Genomic DNA, 17,940 nt, shown 5'->3' on the forward strand with positions numbered 1-17,940 from the left:
CTTATTCCTCATGTTTGCCTCCTCTTCCAGAGTCTCACAAACTCTTCCTGGCTCATTCTCCCCATCTCACCTACAATAGCCTCCACTCATCCACAGTCCTTGTATTGTGCTTCAGTCTCCTCGACCAGCCACAGCCTACTACAAAAATCTGTACTCTCACACAGAGCTTCTTCACCTATAAAGGGTGCTTCACCCTCTCCTTGATGGGGACGCTTGGTTTGGATCTCAAAATGTGGTTATCAATTGGGACTAGAATTGGCTATAGCTTCCAGTTTTACCTGGGTTGACTTGAGGCTGAAGTGTCTGAGCTTATACTATATCCAGTCTCGAATTCATGTGTGTGCATGGAGGGCCTGTGGGCCCAAGGAAAAAGCAAGTCAGTGTTTGGTTGTTGAATGGGCAAATATAATTTGAGTGGGCTATATTCCAAGAGTTTGCAAGTTAGTCCACAGATCCAGACAGACCTACGGACCTACAGATTTCTGGCACATGTTTGTGGACCAGGACGGGTCTGCAAACATCAAAGATCTCCCAGGAGGGATGTTCACGTACTTGTAGGATGCAGCATTGTTCTCCAGTCTCCTTCTTGTGGGTATTAGGGAAAAAGGGCAGGGCATTCAGGTCCTTCATTGAGGACAGATAACAAAAGGAGAGAGACCTGGAGACCCTCCCCGTTCCATCCCAGGGCCAACCATACACTGGATCGCAGAGGCACCAGGCTCCCTGAGTCACTTCCCTCGGAGTCCCCAATGTCAGCCAGAGGAATTTGTCACATCTCTCCTTCTTCCCTTTTGACACCTGGGTAACTAATCAATTGGGTCCTACTGAGGCAGTCCGTTCGGGATTGCTGGTGGTCTCCTCTTTGAATTACTAAAAAGGTGTATGACTAGTGGCCAAGGAACCAACTCATCACTCTTTGTTTCCTATCCTTGGCCTGGGCTAGTCAAGCCAACTGTGCATGGTTAGAAACCAAAGAAAACATCTTCTCTTTTCAAGGAGCACTTTAGATGTTTGGCCTATCGTACAGCCAGACACTCTAATTTTATTATTGTATAAATCATTTCCCTAGGTTAGAGTTTACACTCATAAAAGGTATGTGTTGCTTCACCCCCTGCCCTGGCTGAGGAAAATACTGCCCACAGTCTCACCAATAAAGGATCGGGCTAAAGGATGAGCAGGACTGCACACTTTAGAATGACCCGAATGGACAAATGACATGGGGCATGCTTCTACTGACCAAAGCTTTCTCAGTCACTTTGGTGCACTGCACCCGGTTGAACTTTGATCTCTTCGGTTGATCCGTAAGGGGTGTGGCTATGGTCAAAACGTGGGTAAGAGATGTGTATAGTTACCAACCAGGACCAGGAATATGTGTAAATCCCTTTTCATCTTGAGGTCAGGAATATCCTATTATTTATACTGTCACATCTGCATCAATACACTTGCCTATAAAAGGAAGTTTTCAAATGAGACAATAGTTGGCATGATTTTGTGGGTCACACCTGATTTTTTTACCGACAGTCGGACTCGTGTATGTTTGAAGGTATCTGAAAAAATGCCCAGCTATAAATGAAGGGTGGTGGAAGACAATTGCATGAACCGTATGAGCTGCCATGTATTCTATGAACGGTCATAAGTAAGTGTATTAGAAACAGACATAAGCAGGTACAATACAATATGAGGCCATGTTTGCTGCCACTTAAAATGTAACAAGGGTAAAGTTGGTAGTGGAAAGCAGTGTTAGTAAGTGGCAGGGCCCACATGGTGCTGTGGGATGAAATAGTAAGGGTTATAGCATGTAACTAGATGGGGACAGGTGGTTCAAAATAGAAGCAAATATGCTTAATCGAGGAGCAAGGCATGTGACTGTGACAGGTGGAGATGTTCTAGGAGTTGGCATTTCACACTCTGATAAATGACCTTTGTCAGCAGCTCCACCTGAAATGTATAAATAGTTTTTGCATTTCTGGCTCAGGGGTTCAGTTTGTCAGACATACATACCCTATGCGTGTATTTCCTTGAATTGCAATGTAGAATAAACTGACGATGTGACCTATTGCTATCTACAATTTTTTTGTTCCATAGATGTGTTTTTAATGGCCTTAATTGCTCCAGCTTTTGCTGGGAAGATATGTTTTATTTTTTTGGCTGGTCATAAGATTCTCTTGGAAACAGTGATGTATGCTTGCCAGTAAACAATTTATTTATTTCGGATAAAAGAGAAAGACATTATTGATTTAGAGGAGAGGTCTTGCAGTCCCACACTGTGTTAAAATCATCATCACGGGTGGGACAGTACATAATGCTCTGTACATAATTAGCCATCTCATCACAAAGTTGTTGATACATTTCGATATCTTGATCGAAACATGTTGTGTCTATGGCCAAAGTCTCAAAGACTTTCCAGCTGTGGTATTGATTTGGGGGCTAAAGGCACGAGTAGTTTTGTATAGGGACCCTGAGATCTTCTTGTTGTTCTGCCAGGAGATCTTCTGGAAGCAGTTCTGCCAGCCACTGGCTCTGGTGTGTTGGCATGACAGAATGGTGGGGGGCATCAAAGAGGCTTCCCCTGGCGTTTGACAGGCTTTTCACTAGTTCACGTGGCACCCACATGGTCTTTAGTCAGTGACCTTGCTGAACTCTGCATTTGTGATTACTGAGTAATTGAGTGATTTCATATAGCCCTTGACACTTGGCAGTACACTTATTTTCAGAGCTGGGAAACATGATGAGCACCAGGTCCACGATCCTGGAGCACCTCAACAGTACTTCAGATTTCAAACAGGCACCTCTCTTGGATGAACCCCAACTCCTGCTGGACTAGTTGCTGTATGGTCCTCAGTCACTCATGCTTTGCCTGGATGAATTCTTTGGATGTGTTCCTTGGTCATCGCCTCCTTCTCAGCCTTCTTCCAAGATATTCAGGGCATCACAGGGTTCATGGCTATAGCCCACCTGAAAAGGGGAGAAGCTGGCCAATGGCTGCCATGTTTCCCTGGTGGTGGTGGACAGAGTCGAGGGAAGTATCTTGTCCCTGTTTATTACTTCTTCAGAGACCAGATTCCAAAGAAAGTTCTTTAAGGTCTGCTTAAAAAGCTCCACTGGGCCATCAATTTTGAGGAGGTACTTGGAGTGCGGAGCCTCTCTAGCTGCAATAGCCTTTCCAACACTGTCATGACTTGGAACATTAAAGGAGTTTATTAGTCAGGAAGTAAAGTTCTTCTTTGGGAGCCCTACTTTGAGATAATTAGGGTCTTACACGCCCCCACTCCCTACTCACCTAATCTACCCAAAACGTGTTCTCCCCTGACCCCCCTTTACTTGCACTTGGTGCACTGGGCTTCCTCCCCCCTGACAAGCCTGGTGGGGCCTCCACCCCTAATGAGCCTGATCCAGCCCCACACTCGCACTTCTCATTACTGCAAGATCTGAATGACACAAGGCCTAGCAGGATCGTTTTTGTTTATTCTTCATCCCTGTCCCACACCACCTCTTTCGTCTTGTGGTGCTTTGAAACACCATTTGTTGTATAGGTGTATTATAAATATCCAATAAATAAATACAATAAATACATGTTTGATCATGCTCTGAGCAGTTTTACTCCTCATGGGTAAGATTTCATGATACCAGATTGCATAGTCAGGGATGACTAGGATATAATAGTACCATGACTTGGATGGGGCGTCATCACATCCATGCCTATTCAGAGAAGGGCTCCTGAATGATAGGAAGAACTGGAGGAGGACCTTGTGTACATGATAGCACCGGGTCTTTGGGCACATTGGACATTCTATAATTTAATATCTTGGCATATGCCGGGCCAAGACAACCTGCTGGGGACATGTTCTTGGGTTTTCGTAACCACCTGGATCCCTGTGGAAAGTAGGAGTTGTCAAGGTCCAGGACAGCCCTACAAAACTGGGGAACGATAAGCCATTAGTAGCTATTATTATTATTGGCAGTTTTTGTAGAGCGTATGTTCACCTGAAGGTATTTTGGCTCTAGGATACTCGGGAATGACCACTAAACCAGTTGAGAAGAGAAGCGTTTTTGGGAGGCGACGAATTTGAAGGTGGTTCTCCGTGCTCTGAAGAGATGTTGGGAGGTCATTCCAGAGAGTTCCTGCCACCACAGAGAAGGCTCAACCCTCAACCCGAGATCGCCAGAGTGACCACAAAGTTGGCCGTTCTACATTGCAACAGACAGCCTGGAAAGTGTGGTTGGACCCTATCCTGCGAATATTCTGCCCCTTGGAGATAGAAGGCCAATGTACCAGGCTGATGGCTTTGAACTTGATCCTATCGGTCACCGGAAGCCAGTGAAGGGATCAGAGAATAAGGCTGATATTAGCTCCATACGGAGAACACATGACAACTCTAGCTGACATGTTTTGCAGACGCTGCTGCCTCTGGACCAGACCTTTCTGATGTGCCAGATAGAGAGCATTTCAATAGTCAGTGCAGCTAGTAGTTGGTCTACCCAATCTACTTTGCATTATTAATAACTCTGCAGATGGTCCACACTTTCTTCTCAGTATATTGACATATCCATATATTCCTTAATCAGCAAAGATAATGGCTCCTAAAGATGAGCTAAAGCATGGATCATTGTGCTGGCCAAAGAAAACTCCTCCCAAGAGCTGGGCCCTTCAGGGTCCCTCAAAGCACTGGGGTTTGAGCGAGGGAACAAGATGTCTGGTCACTCTTCTAGTGGTTCCCTAGGAAGGTATTAGGAACCAAACCTGGCTTCCCTAATCAGATCTGTGGTCTTCCCATGCACTAGTGAGGCCACTGCCCAGGAACATCATTTGGAGGACACCAGGGGTCGCAGCTGCAACCCCAGGCCAATCCCATGTGACCTCTGGCACTGCCTTTGTGACCCCTGGTCAAGGATCGCAAAGGCAGTGAGAAACTGAATGTAAAAATGGGCTTTAAAAGAACCCTCTATACTTTCAGTAGTTACCTTTCATTATGGCCGGGCGTCACATTTACAGTCTGAAACAGAAGCTGAAGCAAATTCACTGCCAGCTGCACAAGGAGCTAGAAGGCATGACGGGTCGAAGCGAGCATCAGGGACGTTTATTCACCAAAATGCCAGGGGTTGCGGAAGTGATATCACACAGCCGATGACATAACAGGAAGTGATGCCACATGACCTTTGACCTGGAGGGCATCAGTTCCTCTTCAGCCCTGGTAACATCACCGTAAATGGTTTTCAAGCATAAAAAAGTAAAATTTTTAAAATACCATATAGGTACTAATGCAGAGAAGAATATTGTAGATACCATCCACATTTTAAAAAAGGGTGCTGCCTTCATATGCCATGGATGGGGTCATGATATGATACTTCTATATTATGTCAGTTGTAGCTGCATGTCAGGTACTGTCATTATATGATTAGTAGAGTGCCTACATTGCCAGTTGCTGCGATATTACAGTATCAAAAACTCCAATGGATATGTCTGATCCTGTATAACTTGATCCATGGGAGAAGCTGAACCCCACAGACCCACAAAGGCATTCGATTAACAAATGAATCTAAATGCAGCCGAAAACCCGCAAAACCCCTGGTCGAAAGGCTAAGTGGAGAAAAAAACGAACAGCAGATTCCTTCTTCAACTTTCATTGAAATCTGCAGAGGGTGAGAAAACACAAGGATTGTGTATTATTTCAACTCTATTCTCTTACCCTTCCCACCTAAACCCAAACAGCTGCTAGTACCAGGGTTCCTCCTTAAAGAGCTGTGAGGAAATTATGGGTTCCTACTTGATTGCCAAGAACCTTGTTTTCCAGTCACTATCCAGGTTTTGTGTGAGTTTGGGGAAGGATTTTTGATCAACAAGCCTTCTTAAATTAAAAGGTACGTCTTTTTATATTTTCTGAGAATTTTAGACTTCAGATATTTTTAGTAACTTCCTATTTCTGAGAACTTAGCCCATCTCCTATTAAACAACTTAGCCGAGTGCTCCACCTACTAACCACTAACCAAGAAAGGAGTTTCTAACTTAACTAGACTTGGCTTGACTTTGTCTTTTGTTCACTTTTAGCCCCAACAGTCTGAATGAGAGTTGCCGTACTCACCTGAGAGCCAGAGACGAGGCACTGATCTCTTTACTGGTGCGAACACTGAGGCTCTGAAGAGTAAACCGCTCGCTTTGCCGGTGATCATGCTGAGCCTAAGCCGCTGCTCCCTCTGGGGATATGCGCACATGGTGCACAGATTGCTGAGTTGCTGCTGAAGCCACTACTCTGTCTGAGGATATGCACACACAATTTCCTGCTTGCAGAGACACTGCTCTCCCTGACAATGCACACTCTCATGCTGTTCTTTCTCAACTCCTTCAGAACGTTACTCTCTTACTCAAATGAACTCTGTGAGAGAGTGTACTAGCAGCTGCGTTATGAAAAATTCCTTGCAAGTAATGTTGTGAACGTAAAAGATGACCTAAATTAGAAACCTTAAGCAAAATGTCCAACAGGGACTATTTTAACTGCTCAAACTCTGTACAAGCTATGCTAGTTAATGTAGAGTCTCTTAGTTTTCATAAGGAAATTCTGTGCCCCACCGTTACTCTGGATGTCCCATGCAAGTCTCAGCACTGAAATGATCTCTTCCTGAAGTTATACTCTGGCCACCTGAATTTAGGCCTTAAATCTGGGAGCTTCACCTAAACAGGACCTTTCTGCTTGACATGGGCACTGAAAGGCAGTTGTCAAGACTTGATAGTCGTGTAGATTATAAAGGCCACCGTCCCCTAATACCACACAGGAAGATATCAAATAACTCCCTGTGCAATCTTTGAGGCCACAGGTGATAGGTACTGGAACGCCGGAACCCCGGAATGCCAGAAACCCCAGGCCGCTGTAAGGCAAACAAGCAGTTAACACAGACACCAATGTAGGGAATACCAAAATAGGGACAACTGAATACAGGCCAATATAATTAGCTTACCTAGTGGGAGGAGTACAACTTTGACAAACCATGACCTCAGGGGCAAGTACCGTGGTAGACGTTAATGGTAGTACCCTCAGTGTATGGTAATGGCGACAGCAGTAGGATGTAGATGATTGGTCACCGCTTTGGATTTGAACGTACCAAACACTGGAAGTGCCCGTAGATACTTTGATGTTGTAATCGGAAATAGGTGGAAGAGGGAACTTGAAGCGTCTTAGCAAAAAAGGAAGAGCCAGTAGAAGTCTGTGCAACAGATCCGAAATCGGGTTAATCCGGGAAAAGCAGCAGACAACAACAAATCCGAGGGAATGAGCAGAAGGAATCCAAGTTTATAATCCGTGGGTCGAGGTAACAGAAGATCAGTTCATGAGGCAACAAATCGAAGGGTAAGGCAAAAGGAAATCCGTAGTTCGTAGTCCGTGATCAAGAAGCCAGTAATCAAGGTTCGTGGAATACGCCAATCAGTGCTAACAGGAACAGCTGTGAAGCACTGTAGAGTGCGGGATCAGGGCTTTTAACCTGTCGCTATGATATGATATGATATGATAGTTTATTTATATAGCGCCTATACACAATGTGTTTCAAAGCGCTTCAAGGCAAGGGAGGGAACAAGGGAAAAAACAATGACATTCTTACAGGCCATGAACAGCAAGGATATGAAATTAACTATCGTACTCGGCCTGACGACATTTCAGATAGTGCAAGAGCTAAGACATAGATAAGGAAGGGAGGGGGAGAGTGGGAAGGAAATGGAAACAGACAGGCGACTACCGTACTAGGCCTGACGACATTTCTGGTAGAGCCGGAAAAAAAACAAGAGGTGAGGGAGAGGGGTGCAGAAAGGTAGGGGAGGAAAAAAACAGTAAGGGGAGGGAGGAGGAGACAGACGAGGTTGCTATCATACTAGGTCCAGGGACAATTCTGATAGAGTAAGTGCATAGAAGAAAGTAAGGGGAGGAGATAGGAAAAGGGAGAAGGGAAAGGAGGAGAGAACAGAGAGTTAGCAGTCAAAAGAGTGGAGAATCAAGAGGTGAAAGTGAATACAATTGCAGAAGTCAGTAGTAACACATAATGTTGCAAGACAGGATACAAGATGAAGATGGAAACAGCATAATTCAGGGCCACCATGAGTGCAAGATGCAAAAGAAGTGCAGCATGAGAGTTGAGAAAGGGTGACGCACCGTGAATGAATGAAGTCCATAAAAGTCAAATCCAGCATTGTCCACAAGATGGTGATGGTGAAACCAGAATTTATCAGGAACCATGTCACGTGAGCGGCCCTTCCGTGTCACATGATTTGTAAATGTACGTGGCTGCCTAGCAACAGGATGCCTGACCCTGCCTGTACCAATACGCCAGGGAAGTTGCCAGTAAAGAAACAGGTGTAAACGTCCTGTATGATGCAAGAGTGATTTCCCCATATGACAGTTGACTCAAGTCCATGAACGAGGCCAACGGACATCAAACTGCTGCTGCCCTGAATGGTGCTCGGATGTAGAAGTGGGTGTGCGTGCAACAGGGACAACTGTAGACGGAGGGATGGAATGCATGACAGCAGTTTAGAATGCCTAACCAGGTTCCAGGAACATTAGCTCCACTCATCACTTTCAGTTCCATTTCTCCATGATGGCTTGGGACACACATTATTATGAAATATAGTTAAGGCCCAAACCAACATAAGTTCTTCCCAGAGTACACCCAGTGAAGACCTGGCAGTAAACCCCTCTCCTAAGCCCTGGCCCCTGGGCCTGGTTTAGTTTGGTTTCTACTATGAAATATTGCAATTTACTGCAGAGCATGAACATCTTTAGCACATTCACAAGATAGCACTTCTGGACCGTATCCCTCCCAGTCTACCAGACACTGCAACTTGCTCCTGGACCTCCTTGAATTGGATATGGCCTTAACTTCGTTCTCTTCAGATTCCCCATCTGAAATAATAGGTTGGGAGAAGGATCATAATCTAGTGCCTTTGACCACTGGCTTTAGTAAGCTGACATGGAAGGTAGGGTGTAACCTTTAAATGACAAGGCAACTTTAATCTGACCGCCACAGGATTAATTACTTTTTCAATTTCAAAAGGCCCGACAAATATGTGACTAAACTTGTTCTTCCCCTTTAACCTGAGGTAGTTTGTGGAAAGCCAAACCAAATATCCAGAATAATATGTTGGACGATCTGGGCTTCCGTCTGTGAATTTCTTAAAATTAGCCTTACTTTCCTGCAAAACCTTAACTGCCTTTTCCAACCCCATCTTCATAGCTAGCAATCTCTCTTCCACTGCACGGTTAGGTGTCTCCGGCCTCACTAACTCGCAAAGGAAACCCAGGGGAAACCCCATGCCACAGAAAAAGGAGACATTGAGATTAAATCCTTCCTGGAGTTATTATACGCAAACTCTGCCATCCAACATAAATCTTCCCAGACCTTGCCCTTTTATCAATAACATTGAAGAAACATTTCTAACGATTGATTTACAGGTTCTACCTCATTGTTTGTCTCAGGATCATAGCCTGAAGACAGCTGAGTCTCAATACTAAGTTCCGTACATAATGCTCTCCAAAATTTGGAAAGAAACGGTGACCCTCGGTCAGAGACCACCTGACTTGGCAAACCATGCAACCAAACTACCCCCTGAAAAAAACTCTGAGCAAGGTAACCTCCCTCGTCATCGGAATAAAGTGCCCTTCCTTGCTCAAAAAATCTTTTGTGTGTGGTCATGATAATGTTGTTTGCATACTATTGCCTGTGTTATGTATTTCCTTGCTTTTGTGTATGTTGTAATGTGTACGCAGTTGGGTCGAGTGCATATGTTGTGTGTGGTCATGATAATGTTGGCAGCATATTGTTGCCTGATTATGTATTTCCTTGCATTAGTGTCTGTTGTAATGTGTATGTAGTTGGGGTGAGTGTGTATTTTTTATGTGTGGTCAAGATAATATTGGCGGTAAATGTTTGCTTGAATTTTGTTGCTTTAGTGTATGTAGTAATGTGTATGTAGTGGGGGTGTGTGCGTATGTTGTGTGTGGCCACATTAATGTAGACTGCAAATTGTTGACTGAATTGTGTATGTCTTTGCTTTAGTGTATGCTATAATTTGAACACAGTAGGGCTGAGTGCGTATGTTGTGTGTGGTCATCATAATGTTTGATGCATATTTTTGCTTCAATTATGTGACTTCAGTGTATGTTGTAATGTGTGCAAAGTGGGGGTGAGAGTGTATGTTGTGTATTTCGTTGCTTTAGTGTATGTTGTGATGTATAAACAGTGAGGGCGAGTGCATTTGTTGTTTGTGGTCATGATAATGATGGCTGCACATCGTTGCCTGAATGATGCATTTCCTTGGATTAATGCATGTTGCAATGTATATGTAGTGGGAGTGGGTGCATATGTAGTGTGTGGGTATAGCTGATGTGCCTCCGGTTGGTGTGTATTTTTTGCAGTCAAAACGTTGTTGTCATTGCACATGCGGCATATATAGATTAAAAAAAAGTCATCGTTAATATCTCAAAAGAGTCGATTTTCTAAATGTTTTCAGGTTCGAATCCCGGCAGGGCCAAACTCAGTCTTTCATCCTTCCGAGGTCGATAAATGAGCACCACACACCGTGGGTAATAATAAGCAGCGCTCAGATACCTGAGGGTTCGTAGCGCTATATAAATCCCAAATAATAATAATAATAATAATAATTACTATTATTATTATTATTATTATTATGACAAAACTCGAAGCGGACACTTTCAATTCATTTGGGAGAAAAAAAAATACTATGGAAAACCCCATCTTAAAAGCTGTTTAAGCTTTTCTAAACTACAAAGCCATTAACGTACAATTCTGACATTTTGCATGCACAGGCGGCTGCCTCCAAATTCTTCTCTGGACATTACTCAGGAATATATTTCGAATGTTTCATGGATATATATATTACACAGCCTGCGGTAGTGCTGTGTAGTTATGGTTAAGTTGCTCAACCCATAGGAATAACACTTTTTGTCCTGCTTATAACCTTGCCCAGCCCCCCAGACGAATCCTCACCAAACTTTGCAAAAAAAGTATTTGGCCCCCTCAGATTGATTCTGCTAAGTTTGGTGAGGTTCTGTACAGGGAGTGCAAAGTTATAGGGGGGGTCCCAAAATGTGTGGTTTTAGTCATAAATGCAATGAAAACAAAAAATGTCTCATGCCTACAGCCCAAACCGCTGGATGGATTTTCACAAAATCTGCACCAGGAGCGGTGGCTTGGTCCCGAGAGTGTGCGTTTGTAAATTTGGTACAAATCCGTCTAGTATTTTTTTTAAAACAGCCAAAAAGTATGTAAATCAAATGTGTCATATCTGGGTTCGGTCCACGGACTCACTTCCCTAATTGGTCCGCGGACACCACCCTGGGCCAATCAAGTGGCGGCTTGATGTCCGCGGGCATCGAACATACCCGCCGATTGAATGGTGAAAAATGTGAGCTGCATCAGATATTTTAAAGCGGTCACCATGTTGGATCTGTGGATGCTGCCTTTGTCTGCGGACAGCACGTTAAAACATATTAAAACACACAAGATTGCACTTGTCAAACTAATTAAACAATATTTGGTGAGGTGAGTGTTGATCATGATGGGATGGGATATGGCCATAAAAAGCCAAAAAACAGGTGTTTTTCTTTTAGGAAGTCCGCAAACATCTCAGATGTTCGGGGCATCCCTGCATATTTATACAGGGTTGGTGAAAAGCAGTTTTTGGATGGCTTATAAATTTGGCACCAATCAATGAAACCTCATGACATTTTGTGATATCATTCTAGACTTGACTTTGAATGGTTCTACAGTTTTTGCTGCTGTTATGCCAAGAGGGATCTCAATAAATGTGGGTGCCATTTTATGAATGTGCACAGAAGTTTGTAAAAAGATTTAAGACACAGATTTGAATGTTTTTGCAAAGTCTGGTGGGATTTTGTCAATAGGGGCAAAATCAGAGGGGGTCTGAACATTTTTATATGGCTTATAATTTTGTTGCCATTTGATGAATGTGCACAAAAGATTAAAGATTTTAGAAAGATTATACACCCAACCTTGAATGTTTCTGCAAACTTCACATGCTAAACATTGTGTTTCCTTTTGACAATCTGCTCTATATTACATTTAATGTCAGTTGAGTATTCTCTCTAAGAAACCAGCTCCTACAAATATAACGCGAGATAGTGAATACCACGTGCTGGCGACACAATTGTTTACATAAAGCCACTGCCTCTCTGGTGTTTCTGAGGCCCTCTGTAAGTGGGCTTAGGAACAAACGTCTATGTCTTTTGGTTGCAGGGCAAAGCAAAAGGAAGTGGATAATTATTTCCATTGGGTCTCCACATAGTGGATATGCCTCACTATCATTCAGCTTCCACTTCTTCGTAATAGGGACCACCTGTAACATTCCGCGCCTAAATCTTGCATACAAGCTCCTCTCCTGAATAGTACAGAGTTGGTCCAGATAGTTCTCAAAACCGGCTACTCATTTATAAGTAAGATATCTGAACCAGATGGAGTGGAGTGTTGGTGTAGTGATGTCATTGACATCACCACCCATCATAACACACACATAGCCATAATCCAGCCCAACACAGATTATGACAGGAAGCTTGTTGTACTAAACGTCTTTCTGATTTAGCTTTTAGTGCAACATTAAGTGCCAGACACACTTTGCTATCTATTCCCTGCAGGGTTTCCCACAGCAAACTAGTTCCTTGAAATCACAGTGAATTCTTCACATGGTGCACCCACTTAAGGCTTTTCCCCCTATTAGCGAACGACATGAGGTGCTTCAGCCTTCCCTCAGTTGATGTAATTCCTCTACTTGGCATAACCTTAACCAGTATAATACTGGTCTTGATGAAATAAGGTTTCCGATCAAGGGAACTCCCAATTCCATTTTTACAGAGCAAGTGAGAGCGCTCAGGGGCAAAGACAACAGTTTTTTAAGAACTTTGACTTTGACACTTCCAGTACCTTCATGTTGCCTTGTCCCCAAAGTTTGGCCCCATATATTAAAGCTGGGATTGTTTGACCTCTATGCAGCATTACGGCTGGGGAACTGCTCTGCTTCCCAATTTACAGAACATAAATTTTACTGGTCCCCAATGTTTGTTCATTTTAAGGTTAGCCCTCTCAGTTTGCTCTCCCTAATCACCATCTTCTTGGAAACAAATTCCTAGGTAGTCGAAACTATGGACTTGCTCAAGACGAACAACGTCCAATACTAATCGGAGGGAAGATGGTTTTGAATGTTTTGGACGAAATACCATTGCCTTTGTTTTTTCTGTGTTGACTACCAAACAAAGTTCTTTACACTTAAATTCCAAAATGATACAGTGTCATATGCATAAAATAATGTTGCATACTTTTTCTCCCAACTTAGGACAGTCCTGGCAGTCAGACACAATAGCGTCAATTATCTCCTGTACATGTATACAAGAACGCAAGTGGGCCACCACGCAGCCCTGTCTGACTCTCTTGCAAACTGGGAACTCAGATGTCACTTCACCTTCCAAACCATACCTTACCTGTGCCGAGTTCTTGGAGTATAATTGACGTATTAGCGCAACTAAATAACTTGGACACTTTCCCTTAAGCAGATATTCCCACATGGTGTCCCTCGATTCACTATGGAAATCAGTTCTAAGATCTAGAAATAATGAGTACAGTTTCACCCTTTAGAGATTGATATATTTCTACAAAAGAAGGGACAAAATCAAACATTGGTCCACTGTTTCCCTTTCTGCTTGAAATACTGCCTGCAAAGGAGAAATTACCTATCGTCTGCCCACTCCTGTAGCCTATTCAAGATGACCTTGCCAAAAACTTTCCCTGCAGAGTCCAATAGAGAAATAGGCTGGTAATTTGCTGGAAGGTCCCTTTCAGCCTTTTTATATAATGGGACCAAAACCACACTTTGCCATGATGATGGGATGGTTCCTGTCTTGATTATTGCATTAAAGACTGCCTGGAGGACGTTGGACCAGGTTGCAGGATCATCTTCAAATAAGTAAATGTGAATAAAATCTGGGCAGCGGCCTTCGCCATTTTCTGCTTGCCAATCGCCTCCACAACGTCCTTCAGACTGATGGTGATCTCACCCATGTCTGTGGGGGGCCGTTGCCTAACCGCTGTGACGGCGATAGCATCACAGTCCTAGTTACTATACAGAGTACTGAAATGCAACTGCCACTCACTCCCAGAAATGTAACAAATGGGGATCTTGTCAGCTTCGTTAGCCTCTCGTGCCACCAATTTCCAAAAGGTGACCCCATCCTTAGCTCTGCCAACCTTGTAGAGTTTACACCATTCAGTATTAGCAAATTCCCTCTTTTTGGTACTTAGAAGATTCTTATAGCACTGTCTCAGTGCTAATAATTGGGCTTTGTTGGTGGGGCCTTTCCCTTGGCACATTTAACAATCTTTCTCTTGGCTTCATGGCACTCAGTATCATACCACCCCTCCTTTCTGACAACTCTTTTCCTCAATCGGGACACCGAAAAAGGGAAAAAAAGGTTCTAGCTTACATTTTATTTCTTCATATTCAGCTAGGGCGAGTAGGCAAAAATTGCCATTATTACAAATGGCGGCGATATTTGCACGTGATATTTCATACATATTGATTTTTTGTGTTCCTCCATCAATTTTGACCACCTTACTACCTTCCGGGTATCACTCACGACCACAATCTCCTGGGCTCTTTCCTCCAATATCCTTCCAGATTGGGGTTTGTTAGTCATAATAAGTTTAAAATCTAATAGGCTATGGTCGCTGCCCACTCTAGGTTTTACCTCAAAGTTCTGGACTTTTAACCAGTCTTTGCCCGTTATGAGTATGTAATCAATCAGGCATTGGCCTTTAGGGCCGTTAAATGTATTTTTTGCTGGTTAGTCACTAAAAAACCTGCCATTACAGGACTATTGGCAAGGATATGAAAGTATGGTTTCACAAATGTGTCAGTGTTTTAATTTTTAGAAAGGTGTCATAACGTAGGTACAAAAAATAGTGATATACCTTTAGTGACTGAGGTATAGCATGTGGCCATGGGCAGTGGCCAGATTGTTCGAGTCATGGCCAGACAATCTTGCTACTGGCCATGACCACGAGGGACTGGCAATGGGGTTAAAGTGGGCATGGCCACCAGGGATTAGCTATGTGGAAAAGTATTTCGAAATCGGGATAGGTTTCAATGGTAAATTACCTTTGGTGACTGAAGTATACGGTGTGGCCATGGGCAGTGTCCAGATTCTCTGAGTCATGGCAAATGGCTACTGGCCATGACTACGCGGGACCAGCAATGGGGTTACAGGATTGCAGCAAACATTCGCTAGCAATATTAACAAGGACCTGAAAGCATGGTTTTGCAAATCTGTCCTGTGTTTTATTTTTCTAAAGAGTGAAAATGTAAGTACAAAAAATTGTGATATAGCTTTGGTGCCTGGACAATAGGCCTGTTCCTGAGAAATGGCAAATGTGTACTCTGATTCTGAAAGCATGCTTTTTCAAATCGGTCCTGTGTTTTACTTTTTTGAAAGTGTCGAACTCTAAGTACAAAAAATATTGATATAACTTTGCTGCTGTAGGCAGTGGGCTTGGCCCACTGCAATTACAAATGTCTACTTTGATTTGCCTTTTGGAGTATGTGGCATGGCCGAAGCGCATGCCAAATGGTTTCTGGCGACTGGCCATAAAAGCTATGAGCACTGGCCATTGGTCACATTATGAGGGAATAGTGGACAATGAACTAGGATGCTGGGTAGGTGCAGTGGATAACGGGAATGGTTTGGTGGGGCTAGGGTCATGATCGAGACTTATGCTCTAGGCAATTGAACAATGACTTGCATCCCCAGCATTCGCTGCTAATCATGACACACATAAGCATGCGTTGCATAAAATATGTTTGTTAAAGGAGGTTTATAGTTCTTTCATATATGTTAAAAGAGGAATATTAATAACTTATATACAGTGATGTAACATTATGAAATATTTTCACTTATAAAAACCTATTTAATTAACAGGAAAACACTCTGTTAAAGGGATGTTACGGTTAAGATGTACCACACCTTTAGGACTTCCCTGCCCCAGCAGTTAGCTAGTGACCTCCCACCTGGCATCCCTTGGCACTTCCCTCCTGTGGCTCCCATGAGCACTTCCATACTGACCCTTTGATATTTACACTTCTCTCACTGCTCAATGGATATGTGTATGTATAGGGGCACTATGTACAATTTGTTGGTATAAGTATAGGAAATGCAGTTGCAAAAGATTTGTTGAACATTGTTAAGTGGCAGTTGATATGTGGAAGTTTAATATGTTGATAGGCTATATGTAGAGTTTGTTTAACTGATTGGTGGTTATATGTGTGAATGGTTTAAAGCTGGCAATGAGGGAGAATTACAAACATAACAGTAAAAAGAGTAGAAGGGCTGTCTTGCGTGATAGTGTGCATGTGCAATCCCGGCTTTCTAATAAAGGGGAATGCAGTGACTGTGGATAGTCATAAAGAGCAAGGAATTATGGTGTTTACTGTATACCAGAGAGAGGAATTTCATACAGAAAATGTTTTCTGTGTTTTTTTGTTTTTCTCTAGCATACAATTCTCCATTGTTTCATTAGCATAGTAGAGCATGCTAATGGGAATGTTGGAGAATCTTATTGAATCTAAGTACTTTACCTTTGTAACCGCATGCCTTGATGTAGCCGCCTTGCAACATGGGGTCAGGCATTCCCATTTCATGCACTTGGACTTTACCTTTGTAACTGCATGCCTTGATGTAGCCACCTTGCAACATGAGGTCAGACATTCCCATTTCATGTACCTGGACTTTACCTTTGTAACTGCATGCCTTGATGTAGCCACCTTGCAACTTGAGGTCAGGCTTTCCCATTTCATGTACCTGGACTTTACCTTTGTGACCACATGCCTTGATGTAGCCGCCGTGCAACATGAGGTCAGACTTTCTCATTTCATGTACCTGGACTTTACCTTTGTGACTGCATGCCTTGATGTAGCCGCCTTGCAACATGAGGTCAGACTTTCCCATTTCATGTACCAGGACTTTACCTTTGTGACTGCATGCCTTGATGTAGCCGCCGTGCAACATGAGGTCAGACTTTCCCATTTCATGTACCAGGACTTTACCTTTGTGACCGCATGCCTTGATGTAGCCGCCGTGCAACATGAGGTCAGGCTTTACCATTTCATGTACCTGGACTCTACCATTGTAACTGCATGCCTTGATGTAGCTGCCTTGCAACATGAGGTCAGACTTTCCCATTTCATGTACCTGGACTTTACCTTTGTGACTGCATGCCTTGATGTAGCCACCTTGCAACATGAGGTCAGGCTTTACCATTTCATGTACCTGGACTCTACCTTTGTGACTGCATGCCTTGATGTAGCCACCTTGCAACATGAGGTCAGGCTTTCCCATATCATGTACCTGGACTTTATCTTTGTGACCGCATGCCTTGATGTAAATGCCTTGCAACATGAGGTTAGGATTTCCCATTTCATGTACCTGGACTTTACCTTTGTGACTGCATGCCTTGATGTAGCCACCTTGCAACATGAGGTCAGGCTTTCCCATATCATGTACCTGGACTTTACCTTTGTGACCGCATGCCTTGATGTAAATGCCTTGCAACATGAGGTTAGGATTTCCCATTTCATGTACCTGGCACTTTGTAACTGTTGTAACCACATTCTTAAGCTTAATGCTCCCAGACACCTCAGGGTTCGGTGCACTATATAAATGTCTAAATACATAAATACAAAAAAAATGATAAACCCTTCCCATTTATTACCACCCAAAAATCACACTTTTTTAAGGGACAACAGTCTTTACCCAGGCACCCCTGTGTCTGGATAATCAACCTCTAATCGGTTTATAGAAATCAGGTTGACAGAAAGCTGAAACTGCGGGTGCTGGTGGCGCATACATTCTTTATCAAAATTGCTGTATTTTTATTGTT

This window comes from Ambystoma mexicanum, chromosome 3q (assembly GCF_040938575.1).
Source record: "Ambystoma mexicanum isolate Mex_15411 chromosome 3q, UKY_AmexF1_1, whole genome shotgun sequence".
Classification (NCBI taxonomy): Eukaryota; Metazoa; Chordata; class Amphibia; order Caudata; family Ambystomatidae; genus Ambystoma; species Ambystoma mexicanum.